General features: G+C 40.4%; 1 protein-coding gene across 12 annotated transcripts in view; it reads left to right on the top strand.

The window, feature by feature from the left end:
- Positions 1-276: 276 nt before the first annotated feature.
- TRAF3 (TNF receptor associated factor 3) overlaps positions 277-26,044 on the top strand; it is a 69,618-nt gene continuing 43,850 nt past the window's right edge. For 4 of the 12 annotated variants that reach the window (XM_088057522.1, XM_088057531.1, XM_088057530.1 and 1 more), the window contains exons 1-5: positions 277-405; positions 664-798; positions 1,399-1,454; positions 14,564-14,706; positions 21,070-21,213. The gene's annotated coding sequence lies outside the window, so the exon portion shown is untranslated. Of the gene's footprint in view, positions 406-663; positions 799-1,189; positions 1,247-1,383; positions 1,455-14,563; positions 14,707-19,111; positions 20,165-21,069; positions 21,214-26,044 lie in introns of those variants that run through there. The other 8 variants (XM_088057527.1, XM_088057523.1, XM_014249931.2 and 5 more) reach the window with 8 other exon arrangements.

Consider the following 26,044-nt stretch of genomic DNA (forward strand, 5'->3'; position numbering starts at 1 on the left):
GGCTCCGCCGGCACCACCCCGCGCCCGGAGCGGGACGCGCCGCCCCCCGCAGCCCAGCCCGCGCCTCCTTCGCCGGGCGCGGGGCCCCTTCGGCCGAGCGGTGCCCGCGGGAGGAGGGTGACAGCAGCATCAGGTGCAGCCGGGGCCAGCGGCCAGGGCAAGCCCGGCCCCCGGCTGCCGCCTGCGCGCTGAGCGGCTGTGCCGGGCCCGCCCTCGGTGATTGGGAGGAGCTGGGAGAGCAGCGGGCTTCGCCGGGGATTTCCAGCCCGAGCGGGCGGGAGAGGAAGTGCGGGGCGGGGGGAGACGGCGCACAGCGGTCGGGACTTTCCGCCGGGCTGGCGGTCGCCTTCGCCCGGCTCCAGCTGCCGCCCGCCGCCCCGCTCCGCTCCGCGCACACGCTCGCAGGTAGGGCGGCCGCGGGGCTCGGCTGGGCTCGGCTGGGCTCGGCTGTGCGGTGGTGGTGGTGGTGGTGGCGGCGGAGGAGGAGGGAGGGCGGGAGCTTCGCTGCCGCCGTGGCGGCGGCTCCCGCGCGGGGCTCCGGCACCGGCCGCGCCCGCCTGCCCGCGCTCGGGCGCTCCACGCAGGGGGACGGGACCGGGCGGGCGGCGGGAGCCGGGGGCGCTCCGGCGGGGGCACGGCGCTCACCGGGGCATCTGCTGGCAGGCAGGGGCCGAGCGCGCTGCAGCCGCAGCCCGTGCCGGGACCTCGGCGGCGGCCGGTGCCCGGGGATAGATCAGCCTGCGGCGGGCCGGCGCGGACTCTCCTGCCCGGACGCACTCGCACTCCAGGGCTTTGCAGGTGCGCCTTTTCGCTTACTTATTCCTACCTCCCCCTTCCCTCCCCTGCTCCTCTCGCTCTCCGTCCCGTTCCCCGCGGGGTGTGTGCCTGTGCGGGGAGCGGAGGGAGGCGAGGCCGGAGCGGAGCCGGGAGCCGCGGCGGTGCTTGCGGCGTTTGATGTGTCGTTTGAATGCAGAAGGCTCGCTCGCTCCTGGCTCCCTCCATATGCAGTGCTGGGGGCGGGCCGACGGCCTTTAAAGGGGCATTGCCGGCAGCGCCGCGCCTGGCGCGGAGCGCGGTCCCGGCTGCGCGTCCCCCCGGCTGCCGCTGCGGCGGAGCCCCCGCCGCTCCCCGGCCATGGGGCTGTGCACGGAGCCGCCGGAGCTGCCCCGCATCGGCGCGGAAGGAGTTGTATTTTCGCAAAGTCCGCCTGCCTGCACCGGCGCTGCGCTATCCCCGTCTGCCTGCCGTGAGCGGAAAGAAAAGTGTTTTGTTTTCACGCCATTCATTTCGTGCGCTGATTCGCGACGCCGCGTTTTAGCGCGTTGAATGAATCGCCGTGTTGTAGGTTAGAAAAAATAATGAATGTTTAAAAGTTTATACTGAGTCATTCCTCTGCAGATTAACCTATGACTGACTCATAATCTGAGAACTGCAGTGGCTTGTAAAATAGGAAGGTAAGGCATTTACATTTTGATTTATTTGTTTATTTGAGTGCCCAAGATTTGAATTACCGCAGAAAACCAGGAGAAATTGTATTAATGTTAAGAGGCATAATCTCATGTTCTGCCCATCGGAGCTTGTGTGTGACGTGACAGACTGTATGTGCTCCTCTGCGTGGATCTTTACCACGCATTAGGGCATCTTTCCTCTTCTGCTGTTTCTGTAGTAGTAAAATGTGGGACGTTCCAATGATACAATTTCAAATACGCTGTCTCTTTGGGTCTGTGACTTCTCTAGCTTGTTTAGATCTGAGCTTTATATACTGTATATTGCGATTTATATGTTTTCTATTTCTTGAGTAGAATGGTGTGTTTTTCCTTGCAGATTTGTCCCATAGGATGCATGTAGCATTAATGAGCACTAATCTGAGCTTGCATTCATAGACTGAAAAGGAGTTCAGTGCATGATGCAAAGGTGTACTAGCAGTGTCTAGCTTAGACAAACAAAATAGTACAATTTGAAGTAGTTAGTAAAAATCTGCATTTAAAATGGCTATTGACTTGCCTAGAAGCCTGGATTAAAGGGCTACACTGATGGTTGTTCAGAACTGGGGACACCATGGCATGTACTGCATGTTGTCCTTTTAAATGAGCCATTGGCTTCTACCACATATGGATTAAGGTCCAAATGCTATTGTGGTGGTCGGGGAGAAGGCTGTTCATTTGAGGTGAGAAATACTTGAACATTTGGACGGAATCAGTTTTTTATGGCTGCACTGGGAAACCCCTTGTCATAGAGCTTGGTAACGGAAACATTGATGTATCATGAGCTTGGGCATTGCAAGCAGGCGGCACTAGGGGGTTATAAAAGTTGGGTTGTTCCAGCACAAGAATGGTAGGTGTTTTACTGAAATGTGACTTGGTGAGGTTTTTCTAATAATAGCTGGACCTAGAATATAGAATCATAAATTGCATTCAGTACCAAAGCAAATTAATGACTCAGTCTTTAGGCTTTCCTGAAGTCCTCCTTCAATTAAGTTGGGTGATACGAATTTTGAGAAGCCATTCTTGCATGGATTCAGAGAATTTGAGTATCATGTAAGCATATTTTCTGTTGATACCTGGGAAAACTCAGTAAGATGGCAGTAGTTAGCATCGGTGACCAAAGATTATTTATGAAGTCTTACTAGTCCATGTTAATACAGTTTGTCTTTTAAATGATCTTGGGATCATGTTATGTCTTAGATCTTTGCATTGATCTTGTCCATAATGAACACTTAAGGAGAGAAGAGGATTGGCTTTTTAGTACTGAAATCCAGCTGTTCTATAGTAGATATGGCAATGCTGAAAATACAAAAAGCCAAAAACCTTGGTTTTTGATTGATAAGGAGCTGATCATAGTTCTATTTCAGATGAAAAGGCAATTTAAGAATAGGAATGACTTAAATCTACTCCTGTACCCTAAACTGGCCTTGTATGAATAAATACTGTAAAAATAAAACATTCTGATCTCTTATATCTTAGATGATGTAGTTAGTGGATTTCATTAGATTTTTTTTATTATGCTAGTGTTTTTTAGTTGAAGGTGCTGCATCTTATGATGTGTGAAGATTGCTCATTACACATTGGTTTCAGGTATCTGTACACTGGTGCACAGTTCCTTTAAATAATTGCCAAGGCTTAAGTTTGTGTTTGTTTGTTTATTTGTTTTAAGCTGTGGATACTTTCTGAATAGAATGCTTGTATTTGAAACCTCCTTGAATTTTTGGTGTCTGACTCAGGAACATCAGAAGTGGTGGGAAAAATTGGAGATTTCAAAATGAGGTATGGGGAAAAGAAGCCAAGGGAGGGAGAGTTGTGTGGTTTTGTGCAGAAGAATAAAGATGTGCTTGTAGGAGTGCAGTAGTTGCACTAGGTTTTATCTTAAACTTTTTAACCTGTGGTGATGAAGTGGTGCTGTTCCTAATATGTTAGGAAAGGGCTGGCAGAGAGAATATAACTGGTTTCCCACCTCAGCCTGCTGGAAGCCCATGCCCTCATAAATGGATAGTTATTTAATTTTGACGAATCACAAATGTTTCATTTTTTGTTTTCTGTCTTTTTTTCTTACAGCAGGAGAAAGGACTAAAGAATTGGGAGAAAAAGGGGAGTCAACTTACAGTGAACTATTGTTAGGTGCCCATAATGTAGGAATATGTGTTCTCTCTCTCTTTTTGTAATGGGGAAGAAGAAAAAAGGAAATAAATGCAAAAAAGCTTTTTAGGATAGCTAAGGGAAGTAAGGAAAGTATCCAGTGGAAACGTCTTAGAACTTAACGAGAAATGAAACAAAAGGTGATTTGGTATTGAGAATTCTGTGAGAGGGAGAGATATTTACATAGTCTTTGAGGGAGTGTTTGTTTTCTTCATGTAGATCTCCTCTTCTGGAGCCCTGATAGAAAAATACTATTGCCACTGTGACTTCAATTGCTACTGACTGTTGGCTTTGTAACTAGGTTAACAGGATGAGTGTCTCTAAAATTATATACAACAACTGTAGGTCACTAATCCTCTCCACCCCCCAAAAAATGTTAAGCCTTTGATTCCATGCTGTTGTTCTTACCCGCTGCTTTACTCTGCATGTATAAAATGTGATTTTAGTAGAATTTCAAGTTCTGCTGTTCATCTAGTCAAGGCAGCCTGGGAAGCAAAGTCTTGACATGTCTGTGTGTGTGCAGAAGTTCAGTATTGTATGTGTGTGATGGCTTCCATCTTCTGCTCACTCCTTGTACTGAAACAACAAGATTTAAATTTTTGCAATTTGCAGGCATTAGAACCTTAGTGGGCATAGCAGGAATGCCTTAAGTTGGAATATTTTGTAGTTCTGGTATTATTTTACACAGTTTCATAAAATGCTGATTTGTAAAATAGTTTTCTCTGATGTGTAGAGGAAACATTCTGTAGATCATTTGCCATGATAAAAGTTGCTACTAATACTGTAGTAATTTAAATGCTCTTAAGTGAATCTCTTCGCACACAAACAGTAAATGCTTCTCAAAAATGTTTGTGCAAGAGGTCATGAATCTTCCATTTTACTTGTTTTAATGATGACTGTATGGTAGCTCATAATTAGAAAAACTTAACATTTGGGGTAATACTGGACCTTTGTCGTGTTTTGGTTTCTGCGTTAATGTGAGAAACATGTTTTTGTAGATGAAGTAAGATATGTGCACTGAAGACAAGCTCAAAATGCCATGAGTCTTTGCATCTTTCTTAGGTGTCTAGGAAAACAAGTAATTTGGATTTCATCTACCTTTAAAAGGGTGTTGCAGATACTAGTGTAAGATAAGTGCCTTCCTGGCTGCCACTTTGTTCCTGCAAGCTTTGACATCTGTCAAGAAAGAGAAGATGGTCCACTGCAGACAGCAGTGTGAAACCAGGAGCCCAGAGGCTGGGCTTTGGTTTTCTCTCGTTCTATAGATGTCTGTGCTGTGGGCCTTTCCATTAGGGCCAGACCAACAAGGGGCTCTGATGTTGCAGTGCTGGGTGATGTGACATCATGTCCGAGTCCCAGGGGCAGGAGGGGGATTCCAGTCCAAGTTTCCTACTTCCCTGGGGAGTGTTCTCATCATCAAGCCACAGGCCAGTTAAGAGTAGTGTCACTTCCTTCTCTTGAAACTTTTTGCCATGCCAGGAAAAATCAAAACTTAGTGTGCCTAAGAAAGAGAGTGAGAGGAATCATGATGTCTCAGTCAAGTGGTTAGGACTTTATTTAGGATTACTGGGATGAGTGAAGACTTAGAGTCTGCTGATGCTTCATCCAGTGTTGTTTCATTTATTTTTTTCCTCGTGCGTTTGAAATTGATGTTCTTCCTGAGGTTATCAGCCTTGTCAGGATGTTTTCTTAAGTGTGGAATATATGCTGGGGAAGAAAGGAGGGACTTGGGTGTTGCATAGGTTTAGGTTGTAGCTGACTGGGAGTTCTGAAAATAACGTTGATGCAGTTAGTGGCTTATTTTGTGTCTAGCTTCTTGCTCCATATACAGACCATTTTCCTGGTCTGTAATAACATGGGAATAGCGGTACTTTCCTATGATCTGAGGACATAAAAATGATGAGGTGCTGAGAACCCAGCAGGGCAGTGCAAGCGTCATCTGTTGATAAAGTGAGTGAATTACAAGTGCTGTGTGGAGACATCCAGTCCTGCCTCCCCTGCAGAGCTGTGCCATCCTGCACCATCAGCGTCTGTGACAGGAAACAGCCCTTGCTTCACTCTTCCATTGATGCCCACAGCAAACATACAGGGCTCTATGAAGCTGAGTGTACAGGACAGAATTTTTTCAATGGTAGCTGTTCCCGTGCTTGTACTTGTTCCTGGCTTTCTCCTTTGAATGTTCTAGAAAAGTAACATTTATTTTTTTTACTTTATGAAGCCAGCTTTTGTGATACTTGTGCCACTTTGTAACAGCAAAGCCCAGCTCATAAACCAAATATTAGCAATGTGAATGGATTTTGTTTTATATGCTCATCTCTGTACATGTGAGAGGCAGATAATTAGAACAATTATTATAAGTTTTTATAATGGTGCTGTACCAGATTGCCTGTGCCCATTCTGTGTCTTTACACAGAGAGGAACCTTGTGAGAGTGTGTTGCTTTCTGTGTTGAGGCTTGTGAATTAATGACTCGCAGATGTAAGTCTTGATTTTTGCACAGGAAGTCTAACTTCATAATTTTCATCTAACTTGTTCTTGTTTTAATCTCCTTCAAACCATTCCAAGTAGCTCCTCTTTCTGCATTTAAGCTCTTCAGTTACTAATGGTTGCTCCTGTCCGTGCTGTGCTTCTCCTCCATCTTGTTTGTCCAAACAGTATAAATGCTATTAATTTCTCCAACTGGTTCTTCTGATCCTTAGAAGTGACTTATTTTGACCTGTTTACAATCAGATTTCTTGCAATTTTAGTTGCTAATGGATGACTTTTATTGCAGGGTGGTTTCATCCTTGCACTTGAGCAAAGTAACTGCATTCTCCCCTTTACTGACAAATACATAATATTTTTCTCATTAAATACCCATCTTTAGGATTATAGTTATTTTCACACTCTGGCAGGTAATTTCTATCTGCAAAATCCACTTTTCTTTGACCTCTCTGTAGCTACCTGCTTCTGTGATTCCCTCTCTGCCCACCTCCCGCTCCAGGTGAATGAACATGCTTTTCTCTTCCAGGTCACCAAAGATACACTGCAATGTACCCTACTGTTGCCTGAAGTACACATCTGTGATTCTGTACTTGCTCTTACTCCATCCTTTGCACTGTCCTCTTCTCTGTTAATGATATGCAGTATCCCTTGAAGGCAGTAGTATCCTGTTCTCTGTCAGGAGTTGAATCATGTTTCTATCTACAGACCCTGAGCATGCTATAGTTCAGATTAGCAAATTCATCTCACTACTCACCCATGGTGTCAATATGTGATGGGAATGCCAGTGAATCCTATGCTGTAGTCCAGCTAGTAGATATTGTTGTGTTGCTCATACTGTTTGGCAGGTGATTTTTGTAGCTGTGTGGTTTTGAGCATGAACAGAAGAATTCTCTTGCAGTCTCTAGGAAGATAAAACAAGTTTATTGTTATTTGAGTATTGAATTTCATCAGATATTTTTCACTAGCTGGCACCATAAATTTCCCCTATTCCTCTTTCCTTCTTGCAAATTCCTGAGAACTGCACTTTCATTCTGAAAAGAATTATTTAGACATGCAACTTTCAGTATTTTAGCCTGTAAGATTTTGAGGGAATTTTGGGGGATTTACTCTTTTGGTAGTTTCTGTGGTTTGGTTGATGTTTGGGTTTTTTTTGTTGTTGTTGTGCTGGGTTTTTGTTTGGTTGGTTGGTTGGTTTTGTGTGTGCTTTTATTTGCTTTTTAAAGACAGATTTGGGACAAGCAACTAAGTATCTACCCACTGCATTCTGTATTTTTTTGTGGAGGAGACTCAAAATAAATGAGGAAGAAGCTTGGAATTAGCCTGTTTGTGTAAATAAAGCTTTTAGTACGTATAGCCAGAGTATGATGCCATAATTTTGCAGAATTAATGACTAAGATTTTGGTGGTGTTTTTGTTGTTTTTTTTCCATATGAGCTCTCAGTATATTAGTTGACTGTTTTGAGATGAGCTTGGGCAGACAGACTTTGAAAGTCCTCTGAGCCATACATAAAAAGGCAGTTATTCCAGAACAAGTGTCCGTATGCTGAGTTAATTGGAAAAGTTCAAAGTAGTTGAACCCTTACTTCCAGTGTTTTGATTTATATAACGAACACGGAGGACAAAAGGCAGTGAGGAAAAAACCAACTCCTTATGTATCCAGTTATACGTGAGTTCTGTCATGTCTGTTGGCAAGAGATAAATGATGGACATTTACAACAGGCATCATGCTGCACACTGTATTGATGCTTACAATAAATTGCTGCACATCTCCCATGGGGTGTTTTGTAGCAGAATTGCAGCCTGAAGCTGTCTGGGAACGCATAACTTCATCTTAGGTTGGGGTTTTTCAATGTTCTGTACACTTCAGAGGTAGTGACATCCCTGTTTTCCTTTCTGAGGGCAAGTTGAAACATGTCTAAGGTAGCTGACACTACTGTACAATTCTTGTTGTTTGGGGCTTTTTTCTAAATTTCTAACCAAAATCTTCCTAAAATCTTATATCCTGGTTAAACCAATGTCTTGTGTACTTGAGAAATTTCTGTATGAATGTAATGTGGGTGTGTGCAGGAAAAAGGACTGTGATTGTCTATGGAGAAATGGTTTGGCTTCTCTTGTAGCTAATCAGATTTTGTAGGGTAATAATTAGGCCATGTGCTAAAGTACCAGTTGTTAACACCTCCAAACTTAAATATTTGTCATGGTAAAGAAGGGGAAAAATTGGTGAGGTCTCCATTAGGTGGTGCTGCTGGGATTAAAGTATTTATATACCTAATAGAAGCAGGCGGCTGCCGAGAACTATTTCCATGTCTGTATTTTTCTTTTTAAGGTCTTTATTAAAAAAACTTTTCAAAGGCAGGAATACTTGCTAAGGTATGGGGGCTTTTTCAGTTTGAAGTGATTAGATAAAATACTAAAAAGACAGGCTGTCATCATGGGAAGGAGGTATGGAAGGAATCAATCATATGCTTTTTGTGTGGGTGATTTTAGCAGCTGCCTCTGTTGTAGCTCTCATCTGTTCAAGTGTTGACTCTGTTATGTTCATGCCCTGCTGCTATGTAGATGGGGATACTGTAGCATTAAAGAACTGCAGTCTCAAGAAATATTTGATTTAAAAATCCTGAAATTAATTAGTCTGACTATTACAACAAAAACGTTCCTGTGAATCTTTTGAGTTCCTATGATCTCTTTTACCCTGTCTGCTAGTGTTTTATTTTAAAGAGCTGTGTTTTAACTTAAACACATTATGATGGTATTATTTTTTTTTGCTTAAGCCTTGACTGACTACTGACTTGAGAAAAACCTAAGGGAACAAAGATGGTGCTGACACACAGAGGCACTGTGTACCATCTTAAATGCTGCAGGTTGTCCCCTGCAGTGTGAAGTTGATGCTCAAAAAGTATGAGATCTTCCATATGGCTATACTCTTTATCTGCCAGTTCTACACAGGACTTGGCATCTGGAATAGTACTAAACATCTGTGATTAGACCCTTGACTCTCTGTACAGTAGTTAGAGCTGAGATTCAAACTAAATTAAAAGGGAATTTAAGTACTCCTTGCTGGTAGGATTGCTTCATAGATAGCAGAACAAGGTTGCTGAGGTCTTTGAATTCTCCCACACCACAGAGCTGTAAGTAGGAAAAAACCCCAAATTTCATTTTTAGAAATGGTGTTGCCCAAGAGCAATCAAGTTAGTCACATTGGGTTCTCTTTTCATTACAGGTAGAAGCATTTTTAGTGTGATTTACACAATCAAGGTAACTATAACTACCTAGCAAAAAAGGTTTAGTAGCATTAAAAAGCACTGAGCAAGAAATGCAAGAGATGCATTTTTTCATGAGTAACTGAGATTAATCTTTTTTTCTTTCTTTTGAAGAAGGCATAGCATAGCAAAAATCCACTTCTTAGAGGAAGAAATTTTAAACAATTTCAGATCTAGCAGCTGGAAGCCTAGCTTAACAGACTTGACCTGAGTTTAACAGCTGTTGAAGTGGTGTGAGAGAGCCAGTGGGTGTCACATGCAATTTTCTGTTTTCAGAAAGAGAAATAGAGAAGTTTGCAAAAATCTCTGTTGGTTTTCTAACCTTGGCCAGGAATAAAATGTGTGATTGTTAAATGCTGTTAGTTGCTCAAAATATAACAGGTTTGATTAATAGGTAGGGGGATGATTCTTCTTGGCCTTAGTCATTTATTTTAGAATAACTCCGTGTGATAACTGGAAAAACGGACAAATTGTTTTGTGAGAGAACTTGACCATGAAGTGTTTTATCAGTTTGCTAATAATAGCTTAGAGCTGGCTAATAATAACCCTTAAAGGGGCAATTAAAAGATAGCAGCTATGATATTGTCCAGCCATACGAATGTGTTATTCCTTAGTTACGTGATTGTCTTGGTGAGTGAGGCCAAAGCCAAAGGTGGAAACGAATCAGGAAAGAAGAAAGTTGGGCTTGGTCACCTCGAATAGCAAGCCCTGATTCTGGCATTGTCTAGGACTGTATAGAGAGAAGGCTAATAGTATTCTGCACTGTCTTAGTAGATATATAAAAATGAACAAAACCTAGCCTTGCTTCTTCCCTCTTACCTTGACTTTCAAGTAGTTCAGAGACTAACTCTGTTGTGAACTATGTTCACAGGCTAAGATTTGGCAATTAACAGGATTTATTACAGCATTTTGCTCTGCTTGGACTCCCGATTGTTGAATAATTGTTGCTTCTACAGCCATAATGGCATCCAACAGCATATCCCACTGGCATGTTGATCAGAGAGGATGTAGTCAGGGCAGGGAAGAAATGACAACAAACTTTAGTGTATCGAGGTTGTGTCTTGTTTATTTTTACATGAAGAAGGTAGTGAGGGGAGGCCTAAGAAGTGATAAGAGCAGGGGTGTGATACACCCACCAAAAATGAGTGAGATGGTGTATTTCTGCTTACAAAAAAAAAAAAAGGTAGTAAATAAATGATTAAACATGAGATTTTGCATAAATGAAGGATTTTATTTGCACAGGTATCTTCTGAGAAAGGAGTATATGCACCTGTGCAAGAATTTATTGATGCACAGGAAAGCTCTTAATAATAAATATGGATGGCTGTCCTGAGTTATTAAATGAAATGCTAGAGCCTGATGTTAAGACTAGATGCAATGTGTCAGGCTTGATGGTGTTACTGACACCAAAATGGAATCCTGTATCTCCATCACTCAGAGTAGGCCCAGAGCTGCACAGTACTAGAACTCACTTTTTACATTGAAACCTAGTGTTTAAATCACTGCTGAACACGAGTTTTATGTTATATGATGTTGTGAACTGTAGAAAACCCAGTCATGATTTTGTCATGATTTTAGGTTTGGGTTTGGTTTTGTTTTGTTGGTTTTTTTTTCCACTACTGCAAGCATAGCAAATTCCAAGGAAGAGGTGGGAAGGCCAAATAAAGATGTACTAATATCTTAACGTTGTAGTCAGCTACCAGGGCTCAAGCCTATTGCCAAGTGTTACATACATTAAGTAAAATAGAAAGAAGAGCATTTAGTGAGTGTTTTAATAATGTTTCTGTATGGCCTTATTCCCTGTTAGAGCTCCCTGGGCCCATATGATACGTTCCTTAAACTGATGTCTCTGTTCTTCCGTTCTCTACTCATTTTCCTGTAAATAGTAATGCTTTTAAGAAAGCTTTAATGTTTGGATACAAGTGACTTTTGGGGTGGTGTTTCCCTACAGCTACTCTACTTATCCAGATCTTCACTGCAAGAGTAAAGAGGCTAGTGTATAATGGCTGTAAATTAATGCAGAAGAGTTCAGCTTCCAGTGTTCTAAGATGATGTAAGGTATTAATCTGTTTTCACTAACCAGGATAAGTGGTGACTGGGGGTCATTCTTTCTGCAGATACCCACTGTGGTCAATCAGTCCTCTTTGACAGTATTACAGCTTTGCTGTGACTGTGGCAGAACCAGTTAGACAATCCAAACTAACTTTGGAAAAGCAGGCAGTATGGGAATTGAAATCAGACTGATGAATTTTCAGCATTATGTTAACTGGTAAAACTGATCTACTGCTGATAGCAAATGAGGGAGAAATAAATGCATGGTGGAAATAGATGTTGGAGTGTTACACATGTTGAATCAGTAACCACTGCCTGCAATTTGCCCAGGAGTAATTGTTTCTGGTGGCTGTCTAAACACAGAAGGCTTCAGGGCTGTCTTTGGTGTGTACTCAGGCTTGTGGATAGTTGGGCTGGAGATGTGAAGTCTGGGAAGCCAATATGTCATACAGGGGACTTTGTCTGTGGGCAGAGCACTGTAGAAAGACACACATCCCCATTACAGAAATAGGAGTCTTTCAGGTGTGGAGTGGGGTTCTGCCTACTTTCATCTTCTTTTTCTCATTCACCAAAGGCCTAGATCAGGGGCTGGACTATAGGCTGAAACACAGCTGTTTGTTACTGCTGCAAGGATTTCTTTTCCTAATTAATCCTTTAACTGGTCTAGGTTTTTTATTAGTATTTTATTTCTTGTGTTGTTATTTTATTTTGTTTGGAGTTCTTTTTTTTTTTTTCTAATGTGCACTGTGAGTTTTGTGTTTTGGATTACTGTACTGAGATTCTTCCTGGTACCATGTGGAGATGCAGCATTAGAAGAGAGTTACTGAAGCTTCTTTGCCATTATGTTCCTATCTGAATTGAGGCAATGGGTTTTATGGTGCTACCTTAGCTTACAAGACTAGCTCCAAGGATTCTGAGCTCTGTAGGGCCATCTTGCAAAGTAGCAGACTAAGCTTGCTCCAGCATGATTTCCAGATGTTTAACATTGTAGGAAGAGCTGTACTGGCTCTTGAGATTTGAGTGGAAGACCTAAGGCAGACCACAAATCCAGTATTTTTCTGGCTATAGTTTTTTACTAAGGCAATTCAGGAGTGCAGCTTGCCAGCTCATGGAAGGTGAGGACTTGTATCTGTGTGTGGACAAAGATGGTGAAGTCCATGTAAGTACAGCACTGTCAAAACTGACCAGAAGAGTCTAGTTGCAGGTGAGGAGCAGTGCTCACTATCCCAGGATACAGAGCTGTGCTGCTGTTTGCTTTCCTTGTGAACTGATGGACACCTTGGGAACTGTGCTGAGGACCCAAGAGAATGCTTTGGTAATTATGACATGGAGATGTTACTTTTTACTTGAGCAGTGCAGCTGCATTGCTGGTCTTCGTCTGTATGTTCCAGAAATAGAATTTAAGCCTTCAGATGAGTGGCTGCATCAGCAGGTAAAAGAAAAAAACATGCTTTTTGTTTTCTGTTCTGCATGTGCTTTCTTGTCTTTCTCCGTAATTACAGGTTGGTTCTGTTGTACAGTGGAGGCAGCCCCCATGACTAGGTTTCAGTTTAAAAAGAAGTGTAGTTACTTGAGTCAGAAGACCTTTCTCATTCATTCTCTGTTACCATCAGCATGGCTTTTGCTGGCAAATACATAGGTAAATTGTCTATGAGAAGAAAAGTGAGATGGGATGTCTTGGTGTACTGTGGAGGGATGAGAATGTTTCAGTAGGACAGAATGCTTTAGAAAGCATCACCAAAAGCAGGTAAAAAAAATAAGAATTATAAAAAAATCTCCATATACTGCATTATGGAGCACCAGCACTAAGGGTTGGCTGAATGTGAATTTAACTCTCTGAATTTGAGCTTCTAATTATGTGTCCCCTCGAATGCTTTGTGGCCTGGTAGGAAAGTTATTTTGCACTGTCATGATAATGGACTTATAATACTTAAGTACTAAAACAAATGTGGTCCCTGTACTTTTGAAATTTAACATAGGCTTTAGTTTATGAGCAGTTTTGTAATTTTAAGTCTCTTTTAGAGCTCTAATCCTGATACTTATGCATGTATGATCCATGACATTAATTCAAAATATTTATTCAATTTCTAACTTTGAAAAAGTTGTGTGATGAAAATGCTTACTCTTAAGCATCATTCAAAATATTTCAAAAGCAGCAACTAAAATATAATTTTCATTTTTAAATTGGGAATTTTTAGCAGATTAAGGGGAGTAATATAACCTGTGGAATGTTTTAAATTTACTCTTTGGTTTTTAAATATAATCCTTAAACTGCCGTCAGCCCTCTAGGGAAGGATTCCGTCATTCAAGCTACTTTACTTTGAGTATACTGGATTTTATATTGTAGTGGTGTTGCAGTGTATTTTCCTTGTCGAAAGAAGGAAGGAACTCTTTTCAATTCATTACCGACTAATGATTCTTGGCTCTCTTATTAGCCTTTAAAAGTAAAGTGAAAATGGAAGAACTAAGATGGTATCCTGCTTTCTTGTCAATGCATTCTGACTGGCTCACTAATTTTCTACAAGAATAAAACTGGTTCCTTAAGCTACTTCAGTTCTTGGTATCAGAGCTCAGAAATGGCAACAATGTGCTAACCAAAATTTTATGCTGGCTAATATGTTTTAATACCATTTGGTGGTAGTCTAAAAGCTACCTCTGTTTCCAGTGTTCACATTTCCATCCTTTAACATCAGAGTGTGTTTCCTATTTTGAGAAGGTTGAAGAACAGTAGCCAGTAAAATTAGAACTGTGTTGTGAAATGGAGCGTGCATCTCGGATAGTTTCTTTTCTTGGTTTTGGTTTAGGTTAACAGAAGTATCTTTACATCTGCAGTTTCTGGAAATTTAAGAACACCGTGAACCTCTGGCCAATAAAAATTTTCCCATTATGTAAAACATTCTTGTAGATATTGACTCACTGATGGTAGTGGTGACTTCCTGCATGAAGTAAACAGACTTTTGCAATGAATTTTCTAGTGAACTAGTAAGTTTCAGTGCAGCTTTTGATTTGCTGTAGTTTGTTACGGTTGAGTGCAGCCTTTACCTACCATTTTTCTTTTTTGCCTTCAGGCTTGTGAGAATTGTTTCTGTATATTAATAGGAGATGCTCGAAACCGACTTGACTTGTTTGTTTCCCAGCAGGAAAGCCTAAGTGCTTAGGCTTTAACTGAATCAGGACCAGCTCTCAGCAGTGGGAAACAATATATTAATCTATCGGAAGCACAGACTGCAGTCTTGTGTGTCACTGGAGTTTGTGTTGTGAATTTTTTTCATGTAAACAGGTAGGTAGGAACAATTCATCTGCTGTGTATGTTTTTAATGTATACATTGAGAAACCTCATGACAGTTGTGTGAGTTGGGGTTTTTTTTGGTGGGATATTTTGGTTTTTTTTTTGGTTTTTTTAGTATTTTTTTGGTTTTTTTTAGTATTAGTATCATTGCATGCTGCTGTAAAGTACCTTGTTCTGTTTTGCATTTTCACATCTTTAAGTTGATATTAATTTAACAAATCGTCTCCAGTGCCTGGGCTTGGTTTAGTTATGAATGAAGGTGATACCTCAAAAGTCAAAACAAGTTTCATTCTCATTTCTATAAATAAACCCTCTTGTAGCATTGTTCTGTCTTGTGTGTCTTGCACACAATCAGAATGGACTATTTTGCAAGTTCTGCATTCTGCCTGATGGATTAAGTTGCATGATAGTATATGGAGGCTTGGTTTTTTTGTTCCATCAGTTGTATTTGCAAGGAAGGTAAGCAAATTATTATCTCGATTTCACAAAAAAAAATCTTCCCCTCAGTTGTTTGATTTCAAATAGATTAAAAATATGATTAGAGCTCATAGGTGGTAACCAGCTTCCTCAGTCAGCCACAGCCTAATTTGGAAAACTGCATTTAACCTTAGTTGCAAGAGGAGAAAATGTCCTGAATCCTTTAGAACAGTACCTTAAATATGTTTGGGGTTGTGCTTTCCTTCCTTGTTCCACTCTACTTTTTCTGGAGTTTAAAAAGAAATTATGCTTCTAAAAAAAAAAGTTAGTCCTGTTTGCCTTCGGTTTAAGCTTTAAATTAGGAATGGATAAAAGAAGTGAAACGTGCTCCTTTCAGCTTCTTGACGTGAACATAGGAAATTCGTCAGTCCTTCAGGTGAGTGATGGGGGTTGTGTCATTGGAGAGGAGCAGCAGATGATGCTCTGGGACTGCTCTGTGGCTTTTCCCTCAGAACAGGTACAGCTTCATAAAGCTGGAAGATAGAGAGGCTCATTCAAAATTCTCAGTGGAAAGGGATAAAAAGTGAGCTTTTTGCTACACTGTTACTAGACCATATGTTAAGCACTGTGACTAAGAACTTCTTGGTGGTAATAAATTTTGTGAAGTAATGGTGGTGTTTATATCGAGAAGGTCATGTTCTTGTCACAATAAGTTCTTTTTGTAGGTTCACTTATTAGTATAACAAGTCCTTTATAGGTTGTGATCTAGAAGTAGCATCTGAAGGGTGCAGGAAAAGGAAGTAGTCTGCTGGAATAATTGGACACTCTTTTGGCCTTTTTTCTTTCTTTTACTCTCCCATGTAGGACCATGGTATGAAGCAGACTTGCTATCTTTCTGTAAGATTTCTTTTTTTCCCTTGGCCACATCTTATAAGTTGGTGCTAGGTGTTTGTTGGCATTTTCCTCAGAAATGTTGTGTGCCTCTGTGCTGGTATGTGAATGCCTGCCAGAAAGCAACTAGGCTACACATGGCTATCTTGAAGTAATTTTCACTGTCTTGAAGCAAAATAGGTTAAGCAGTGTTAAGGTACTAGTCTTAGACTAACTGCAGAAACAACAACAAAAAATTAAAGATCTTATTTTACCATTTATGTTTGGATTTTAGGGGAAAGGGATATTTTTGGTCCTTCTTCTCCCCAACTTTACCAAAATATAATTGTTTTTATGTTCCTTATTTCTAGTTATTTTTTCACTTTTGACAGTTCCCAGCTTAATACTGGAGTCCTTTATACAAGGTAATGCATATGAAGAGATGGGAACTTGGTAGATGCCCAGGTAAGATCAGAGCAAGGGGATCTGTTCCTCAACAAAGGCGAATAGAAATACACAGAAGTGCTTTAAGTCACGCAGAAAGTCTCTGATAGCTTTTCTGATTTCTTCTGTTTCAAAGCCAACAGGCCTCTCTTTCCCCTTTTCAAATTTGTGATAATGTTTTTAAAATGTTATATGTCATGTGACCTGCAAACCAAGGAAGGGATTTGAAGCTGAAGATGACCTTTAGTGGTGAATTATTTTCAATAGACAAAAACTTAAAATAAAACCAACTAAAACTTTGTTTGAGAGCCTAAAATGGGTATGGATTGTCCGCTATAGGAATGTCAATGTTAATTAAGCCATGATAGAAAAAAAATTTTAAATCATTGCTTCTGTGCCTGGGAACTCAGGAGCCTCTGCAAAGCGTAAGCAAAGGACTCTTGCACAGCTTTGAGAAACTTAATCTTCCTCTCATCTGTTGGTGGGGGAGTGGGTAGTAGTTGTGTTAATCGTATATCTGAGTCTGTACCTATGTTGCCCATTATATTGGCCATTTAAAGGAAAGAAAAACCTAGAAACATGTCCCTAAAACCAGCCAGCCTTTGCACTGCTTTGAGCCAAACCCCCGAAGGATGCATCTACCTCTCATTTCCTTTCTGCTCATCCCCATATTATACACTCTGATTGCTGGCTACTGCCCCTCTTCTGGGGGGTGCCAGAGGGCTGTGGAGGTTTCTGAGCTTTCCATGTCATTGCCAGCATGTGCTCAGCCCTGCCTGATGTTCCAGTAAGGCTGAACCGGAGGAGACTGGGCAGGATGCTCCCCCAAGGAGGACCTGGATCTTCAGGAATAATAGGTTGCTGATGGTAGGCAGCTGTGATGAGCTGAAAGGTCTGGCTCTGAGCCTGGCTCTGCAGGAGGAAGGAGGGGTGGAAAGCAGTGATGAGGCTGTTGTTTCAAATGAGCCAGCAACTGGCTGATTGACGCTGGGGGCTCATTGTTGATCCCTTTGCTCTTAAGCACAGCTTTGGAGAGTGGAGGGGGATGGAGGTAACTCCATGGGATGGAGGTAACATTATACATTAGACTTCAGGTGAACAGAGAGGCAGTGGACATAAATTAAAAAAAAAAAGTATTAAAATCCATCTGGATACAAGAAAAGCTTTTGAATGGGGATGTGCTCAAACACTGCAACAGGCTGCCCAGTGTGGTGGTGGAGTCACTCTCTGCAAATACTCAAAACCCAATGGGTGGCTGAGCTGGGCGGCTCTGCCTGACCCTGCCTGGGCAGGCGGGGCTGGCCTGGGTGGTCTCCAGATGTCCCTTCCAACCCCACCCCTTCTGTGAAAGCTTCTTTAATGTTTGGATGTATTCTCTTGCTGCTGTTGTGGAACACTTGGGGAATAATTATAAATGCCCCTGCTGGGCACTTGTCTCACAAATACTGCTGTTGTGTAATCACTGCAGTTTTAATTGTATAGGGAAAGCATCCAAGTGCTAAGTAGTTAATTGACTAAACTCCCCAATTTAAGCAACAAAAGCAAAAAAAAAAAAAAAATAAATCCACCAGTATCTCCCCCTTCCCTGAACCAAGAAAACACCAAAACACCCTAAACCTTAAACACATTTTGGTTTTAATCCCTTCAAATATTATGGTTATGAGAATTAAAAGTAGCTTTATTATGACAGAATTGTTTATTATTTTCCCCTTATTCCCTCTAGTTTTGCCACAAAGTACTGTCCTCAAAGTATCCTGTGAAAAATGAACTAAAAAGTAGGCAGGAAGATGAGAGGAGGAGCAGCAGAGAAAATGCTAAGAGATCCCACCAAACTCTGCAGTTTATGCCTTTCAGCCCATGAATAGGAAGTCATGAGATGATTTGAGAGAACTTTCCTGTAGCTGTGTTTCTTCGCTGGGTTCTCTCAGCCCTCCCCTGATTGCATTTTGCACAGCCCTCAGAAAGACTGCAGTGCAGTAGTTGGCAAGGAGGGAATTACTAGGAGGGAAAATCAAGCTGTGGTGGCTCCTCTTGCAGTGTGGTGTTGCTGAGATCTGCATTTTGGAGGAGATAATGAACGGCTACCTTTGGGTTTCCAATTTGGAAGTCTGGAAGCTTGCAAAAAAAGGGATATGGATAAGTTTTCCTTAAATGTCCTTAGAGTGTGCATGGCATGCTGGACAGCCACTAAGGTTATTGATGCAGTGGTTTGGGTTTTCTTTTTGATACAAAGCACCTGCAGTTTCTGCCTAATACTTTGTTTTTAATCCTCTGTGCTCAGACAGTGGAGAAAAAGGTAAGGTACTTTTTGTTGACTAAAATATAAAGGATAATGGAAGTAATTTCTGTATGTTGTAGCATGCAACAATAACTGTGCTTGTTGGAAAGTAAAAGTTTGATTGCCTTTTTTATTGCTTGTAATACATTGAAATTCTTTGTAATAATTTCCCTGAATTATCTAGTGTATTCAAGTTGAGAAATAGTTATGTGTACTTCATTAGTATTAAAAGGGTTGTTTTTTTTGTAGTCAGTTTTCACTTTGATTTTCTAATATAATATGGAAATATTTTCAAGATCAACTATATTCAATTGTTCTGAGAATGTTCTTCTTTTTATGTTAATCTTAGGAGCTAAATCCCCAGTCCTTTTTATGTCTTACCAATATCTTTGGATTTTTTTTTCATGCCAGATTTTTAAGGGCATTAGCACTGTCATAATGCTGCTGTTCAGCTATGGAGTGCACTTCTTTAGTAAGAATAAAACTTTGGAGGGACCTTAATTCTCTGTGGTTTGGAAGGGATTGGTTGGTGTCTTGGGAGGGAAAGGAGAGGCTGAAAGTGCAAAACTCCCTGCACTAAATTTGGATTTATACCTAAGAATATGAAGAAGCAGTGGCCCAGGATCATTGATATCATTGGTGTCTGAAGTCAGTATGGGAGCTAAGAGTTTTAGGACTTCAGTTTTTTGCTGAGTTAATATGTAAATGTTTAGTACAGAAATTTGTACTACTTTCACAACATCTGTAGGTATAATGGGCTGACTCGTAATTTATATACTGCTTTGGTGGGGAAAGTGTACAGTTGTAGATCTCCTTTTTGTTTGAGTAAGCATTTACTCCTGGAGTTTTCTATCAATCTCAGTGCTGGGCTATTTTTCCAGGCACTGTGTTTGTAGAATGAACCAGATTGGGCTTTCATGGGCCTGTGTGTGTTTTGCCAGAATCTGTAACCACTCATTAACAGGTTACTTACTATGACCGTGGTCCAGAGTAACATTGCAGCAGTAGCAGTAGCAAAATAGCAGCAGTAGCCTTTCCTTTCCATTTCCTGAGGACCAAAGGTGAATTGTAGCATGTGACTAAGATCAAAACAATCAGAAAGCCACAAACCCCCCTGTTTTATAGCCGTGGAAGCCCGTGGCATTCCTCGCGACTGGCTAAACGCTATCTTGGTCTCGTGTTACAAAGTCCCGCTCTGCTTCAGCTGGGGCCACGGGAGCGAAACCCCAGCTTGCGTAGGGCCAGGTAAGCGTTTCTGTGACGGTGTGACCTTCCGTAGCCAGCCGTGTGTCACTGCTGAGGCTGATCCATGTCCGCAGCGTCGTGTGCAGGAGGACAGCGCGGAGCTGGGCCCTCGCTGCCGCCCGGGAACGCCGCTGCCCTGGCACCGCCGATCAGCCGCCCGGCTTGGCCACAGCGCGCTGCTGGACTCGGGCCTAGGTGGGTGCAAAGCTCGCCGGCAGGAGTCGAGCCGCTGAAATTGCTGTAAAATGTGCTTTGGCTCGCTATTGTCCGTGGCCAGGTGAGGGTAATGCTGTGTGCTCACAAAAAGTTGGCCTCGATGCAAAAAGTTGGCCTCGACGTGTGTCCTGGGGTGACTTTATGATACTTTATGGTACTGGTATCCCCAAGGATGAGAGAGGCTGTGGAGACTTCAGACTTTGTGTAGTGGTGACCTGGGCATTGTGGTAGCATTTGTTGGACTTTAATGTCACGTTTAAGAGTGCACTTAGATGCAGATTGATGAAGATTTGTATTAATTATGCTTTTGGACTATTTTCTTCTTTTTCTCTGCTTATAAAAATTCCAGGATCAAACAAATGTCCCCAAACTAAGTTGCTTACTTCTAATGACCTCTTGGAATATTGTCATGGGATGTTATTTTTTAAGAAACACTCTGCAGAACACTTCATTATTTTCCTAGAATTGAGTTTTCAAATAGAACTTATCATACTTTCCAAGAAAATGACATTGTTTTCAAGATTTTTTTACAATCTGTCATGACCCACAGTGTATCTGGGTGGAGAAGTTTTTGTGCTTGCTTTTGTGAAAGCAAGAAATATTATCTGTGATTTTAACTGTGCATGTTCTCCTTTAATGCTATTTCCTCAAGAGTCCTTTGTGAGTGATAGTGGAGGAGAAGAAAACAATAGTTTAAAAATCATGTTGATATGTTTTGTGTAGTGTTCTTTGTTATTTATCTTACATTTAGGTTATTTTTAAAATTCATCATTAAGAATTAGTTTGGTCTAATGAAACTAATGGAGTACCTTGATAGATTCTGAAAAGCCTGTTACAGGGTTTTTGAATGAAGGTAATATAACTCGAACTTTTTCTTTCTTCAGGGCAAAGAAAGAAACCAGGCAGACTGTAGCAAAGCTCCCTTTATTGGCAAGAGTAAAGAGAACCCTGTCAGAGCATTGAGAAAGCCTATTCTTCTTTCTTCTCAAGCTGCGGATCAAATGAGATTCAAATAAAGCGAAGGAAATGTAAGCAATCAGAGTCTTCCAAATTTGGGGGAGGTGTGGGAAGAAGTACACAGATTTGATCAAGAAAGCTGTTGCATGGATTCTGGGAATCAAGAGCTTTTATTTAAGCTAACGACTCAGTTTTCAATATTATCATCTCTTCAGTTGTCTGTGAAGGGGAACTGTTACATGAGAAGGAACATAGAATTTCCAGACTGATACAGAGTTTACCTGTTAGCAGGTAATTAGTGAAGAGATTGGAAAGAGCAGTGAGAACAAAGTCTGGGAAAGAACTGTAAAGGATTTCAAGCATTTTGCTGTTTTGGCAGCATCTGTGGTACCGAAGAGGTGTTTAAATGGGAAAGAGTCCTTTAACCTGTTCTTAAGGTGAACCTTTTCTAAAGGATTAGATACTAAGAAAACACATACATTCAATGGAATTGTGTTGGTACAGGTTTGGACACTCACCTTTAAACTTCTAATGCTTGTGACTTGACTTGTTTCTTACCTGAAACTGAACTCACCTGTATGGCATGTTCTGTGGTGGCACTGCCACTGCTTTCTGTGGCTCTGATATGGTAAAATCCTTCCTTTCATTTTAATGTAAGGGTTTTTTTGGCTGCTGGGAGAATTCTCACATTTGTTAGACCTGATCATTGACAGCATTGAATAAACTCTGAAGGAGATTTATTTGGAATTACAGTTTGATATACTTTCTCTCAAAGGTTTCTTTTGCTTTGTGTTTGAGTGCATGACTGGACTGGGCTGTACTCAATCCAAACTTCATAAGCTTGCTAGGTACTGGTTAGGAGACAAATTGCTGCTACATTTTTTAAGGATATTGTAACTTTTTTTTTTTTTTTTCTCCTAAAGCATGAATATTTGGGTAGAAGAGAGCATTTTACCTAAGCAGTCTTACTACTGCTGTGAAGTAGGTGCTTGGAAATCTGTTTTCCTTTGGTTCTAATTCTAGTCGTGCACATAATATTTCCTTCTCTATGTCAGAAATATAATACAATATTCTGTGAGAATGAGCATTTATTTTGATGACTTTGGTCTGAATTTTCATGTGCAATCCTTCCAGCAATTCAACATTGCACTGCTGGTATGATGAAAAATAGATCTTTACAATATATTCTCTTGGCATCTTTGTTGTTGATTTTTGTGTTGTGATCGAAGTAAAACTTGAGTGTGGTAGTGGAGGGATTGATTGAAACTACTGGCCAAAACTGAGCAGATGAGGGGAAAAAAAGGGGCTATATAAAGGAAATTATGTGAGTACAAAAGGTTTGTACAGAGAGAGATGATGTTTTATGTGCCTGTTACATTCAGCTTAGGCCACTTAAAAATATTATCTGGAGATGGTTTTAAAAAGCTGGGTGATGACATATCATTAAAGATGTAAAATTTTCTTGTGGGAAGTGAGAGAAATTTAGGATTGTCCTCTCTCAGCTAAACTTAAGGTACCATGGATTTGCCTTAATTACAGCTGTTGCCAGCCTTCTCTGTGTTAGTGCACTGATGAAGTCCCTTATTTCACTGAGACACAGAGGCTGTTTGGATTGATAACAAAACCCATCCTTGTTCCAAAATGGAATAGCCTTCACTGTAACTAATCACAGCTATCACCAGCACAGCTGTCAGTGAATAAGTATAACTCTGGTGCAGTCAATACCCTGGAGAATAAATTAGCAAAGTAGTAAGACCATATAAAGATAAAAATGCAGTATGAGTTTATGTATACCTAGTTTAATGATTTCTGTTTTCCCCCTGAATAACTGTCTTGAAAGATGGAAAATTGTTTTCAAAAGCACCAAGACAAAACCCACTTTTTGACACTATGATACTTGTCTAACCTGTAGAACTCACTGTTCTGAGATACCACTAAGAATTTGCTGCTCATGGCCTCAAAATAATTGCTTGTAAATTTAGCAGATGTATAGAAGAAATAGGAATCATGCTTAACAGAATCTTTGGAGCTACCTTCCCCCCAACTCTATTTTTTTCGCTTGCCTATCCACTAGTGTGTTGTAGATGCTGTATAATGATGGAAAAGAGTTCCAGGAACTGTTTTGAGCCTGGCTTGATGGATCAACAGTATAACATTTTTAATGTATTTTGTGACTTGAGAGATAGAGGTTTGTCCTTAATATTATACCTAGTGTTTTCAGGTCCTAAAATTGCTTCTTAGGATAAGCATCAGTGTGCAGTTTAGTTGGAAAGTATTGTGTACAACAAAAGAATTTCTTATGACACTAAGAAGTGTGGGCAAATTACTTCTTTTTATTCAGACTTCTAGTAGGGTTTAGAATGGTGAAAAATCTTGGTAAAAGAGTCCAAAAATAGTACTTCCTACTGATGTAGAACACTTCAGGCCAGGGATGCTATAAAAGGTAAGTAGTGTTTTGCTTATTGTACAGTTTAGGGAGGAATAAAGTGATGAAGTCAAAATCATGCAGCAATTCTGTAGAATTGGTGGGGAAAAAAATCCAAACCACTGCTGTAATACTGGAAACTTCATTTCCTAGATACAAGGTATTTGCAAAAAGTGGGAATCAGCACTCTTTCCTCTGAAGAAGATCCTTAGCAGTGGAAGATCCTATAAGCTCTAATCTTAGGACTTAAGCCCCTTGCTCTATCAGCGAGTGTCCTCTGCATACTTTTACATCTGGCATTTGCTCCAGTTGTAAATTATTCCTTTCATTCTGCATATCTAGAATATGCCTATGTGAATCTTTATAACAAGCAAATAATTCTTTATGAACATAAATTTTCCAAGGAATCTGAGTGTTCTCATTTAGTTTCTAGTGTAACACCTGGAAGCTTTCAGGTTTGAATTTTCAAAAATAAAAAATAAAAATCCATGTTTAAAGGTTAGATTGCCATTAATACATTAAAGAGAATTGCTTTATAAAGTATTTATTTGGTAGAAGTGAACATGATTTCATTAATATTAACTAAAGAAGCCCTCAGGCGATAAGCATGCGAAAAGAATTTTTGACTAAAACTGTCAGCTTCATATTCCAAATCTGAGGACACATCTCTTTAAGGCCTTGTGGATGGTGTGGAATTCACCAGTTTTAATGTGTTTCTGAAGCAGCAGCAGTACAGTACAATTTTATCAGAAGTTTCTTTGAAAGGTTGTGATCGCTTGCATTAAACTTTTTTTGGCTGCGTAACAACGATAAACACTTGGTTCTGGGTAGCGATGTGAAGTTCAGTCAGAAAAATTTATAAATTACTTTTACAACCTCCACATTAGGTATGTTGTAGAAGGATAACATCCTCATTGATTTTTGTTAGTTCTCTTAATCCAGTACAAGAGAAACCTTCAAAGGGACCTGGGGATTTTTAGTCCTTAGTAGTATCCTGTCCGACCCAGGGCTGTAGAGATGGCTTGTTCTCAAGATGTCCGTGATATCCATTGATCTGAAACCTCCAGAACTGCAAGCTGATGTAAACCTGCAGGCAGCAAATAAAACGTTTAAGGTTGGCAAGATAAAATAATAACATACTTCGTTAGCTGGCAAAGTAATCACAGAGAAGAGACAGAAACTAGAAGAAACTGTGAGAGAAATGAGGAAATTGCATGCAGGTTCCAGGTAAAAGACTCTTTCAATGATATCTTACAGTTGGAAAAATTGAATACTGTCATGCACCAGCAGGCATTTGTGGACTTGGCTTCCAGTAGCACATTCTTAAAATCGATTTACTAGTCAGTTTACTACAAGAGGAAGTAACATGCTCCTTCCTTTCTTACATTGCTGGGAGACATGTTCTGTGAATCTAAATTTTCAGTTAGGGAAAACACAGTTTTCTCCATGAACACCTTAATAAAGCTAAGAAATACTTTAGATAGCAGTGAATGTGAAGTTGTGATTATAAATACTATGAAAAGTCTGGGTAAAGGGTCTGTTTTTCTCCTGAAAACTCAATTTCAGTAGTACTTTTTTACTAGAGCTGTAGAAACTGGAATGTACTTTAGTATAACTAGAAATTCTAGCACAAGTGGTTTAGAGGGTCTTTAATATTTTAATTTTTTTTTTCTTCCAGATTCTATTTACAAATGTGGTTTGTTTTGTTTTTTTCATCTAATAGAAAAACCTTAACAGAACTCCCACATTTTTTCAGAACTCCAAGGTGTTGATCTTGGATAATACAATCTAAACAGTGAAGTGTACAGTATAGATATTGAAATCACTGAAGTTAAACCTGCTGTTGCTTCATTAAATAAGTGGGCAATGTTTTTCTATTCCTCACATTCTGATAAATAATTAAATACAGGCAAATGAAAAGAGAGTTATTGTTACTCTCTTTTTTTCGTTTTCCTTCCTGAATAAGAAATAATGGATTCAGACAAAGCTGAAGACATCATCTAGAATGGTGGGAAATTTCACTCAGGATTAGCGAGAGGTTGAATTCTGTGCATGAATAAATCTCTTCCTTGCAGTTTAATGATCAATAAAATATTTTGATGATGTTGTATGGTTATGTGTTAATTTCTAGAGTTTGGTTTGTATTTAGGGCAGTGTAAAAAAGTATTTCTTTCTTACCTGTGTCCATAGTAGGCCATGTTCACTGGTATAAAATGGAAGAGCAGGAAATGTTTTATGAGAGTGAGTTAATTTCCATAGAAGACAGGTTAGATAGACTTTTTTGAGTTTTGGATGTAGGCTTAGGAAACTTACTTCAGTTACAGTGGAAAGAACTTCACGTGGAAGTGAGATACTGTGTTTTCATTTTCCTGGTATGGTCATTTCTAGTTGCACAGCACTTCATTTCAGTGTTGAGTTCAAAAAGTGCCGAGCCATACTTGAAGTTGCATTCTTTTTCATTTAGAAGATTCCTCTAA

The sequence above is a fragment of the Pseudopodoces humilis genome, chromosome 7 (assembly GCF_049639895.1).
Source record: "Pseudopodoces humilis isolate 2021_Gansu_Grassland_sample_001 chromosome 7, ASM4963989v1, whole genome shotgun sequence".
Classification (NCBI taxonomy): domain Eukaryota; kingdom Metazoa; phylum Chordata; class Aves; order Passeriformes; family Paridae; genus Pseudopodoces; species Pseudopodoces humilis.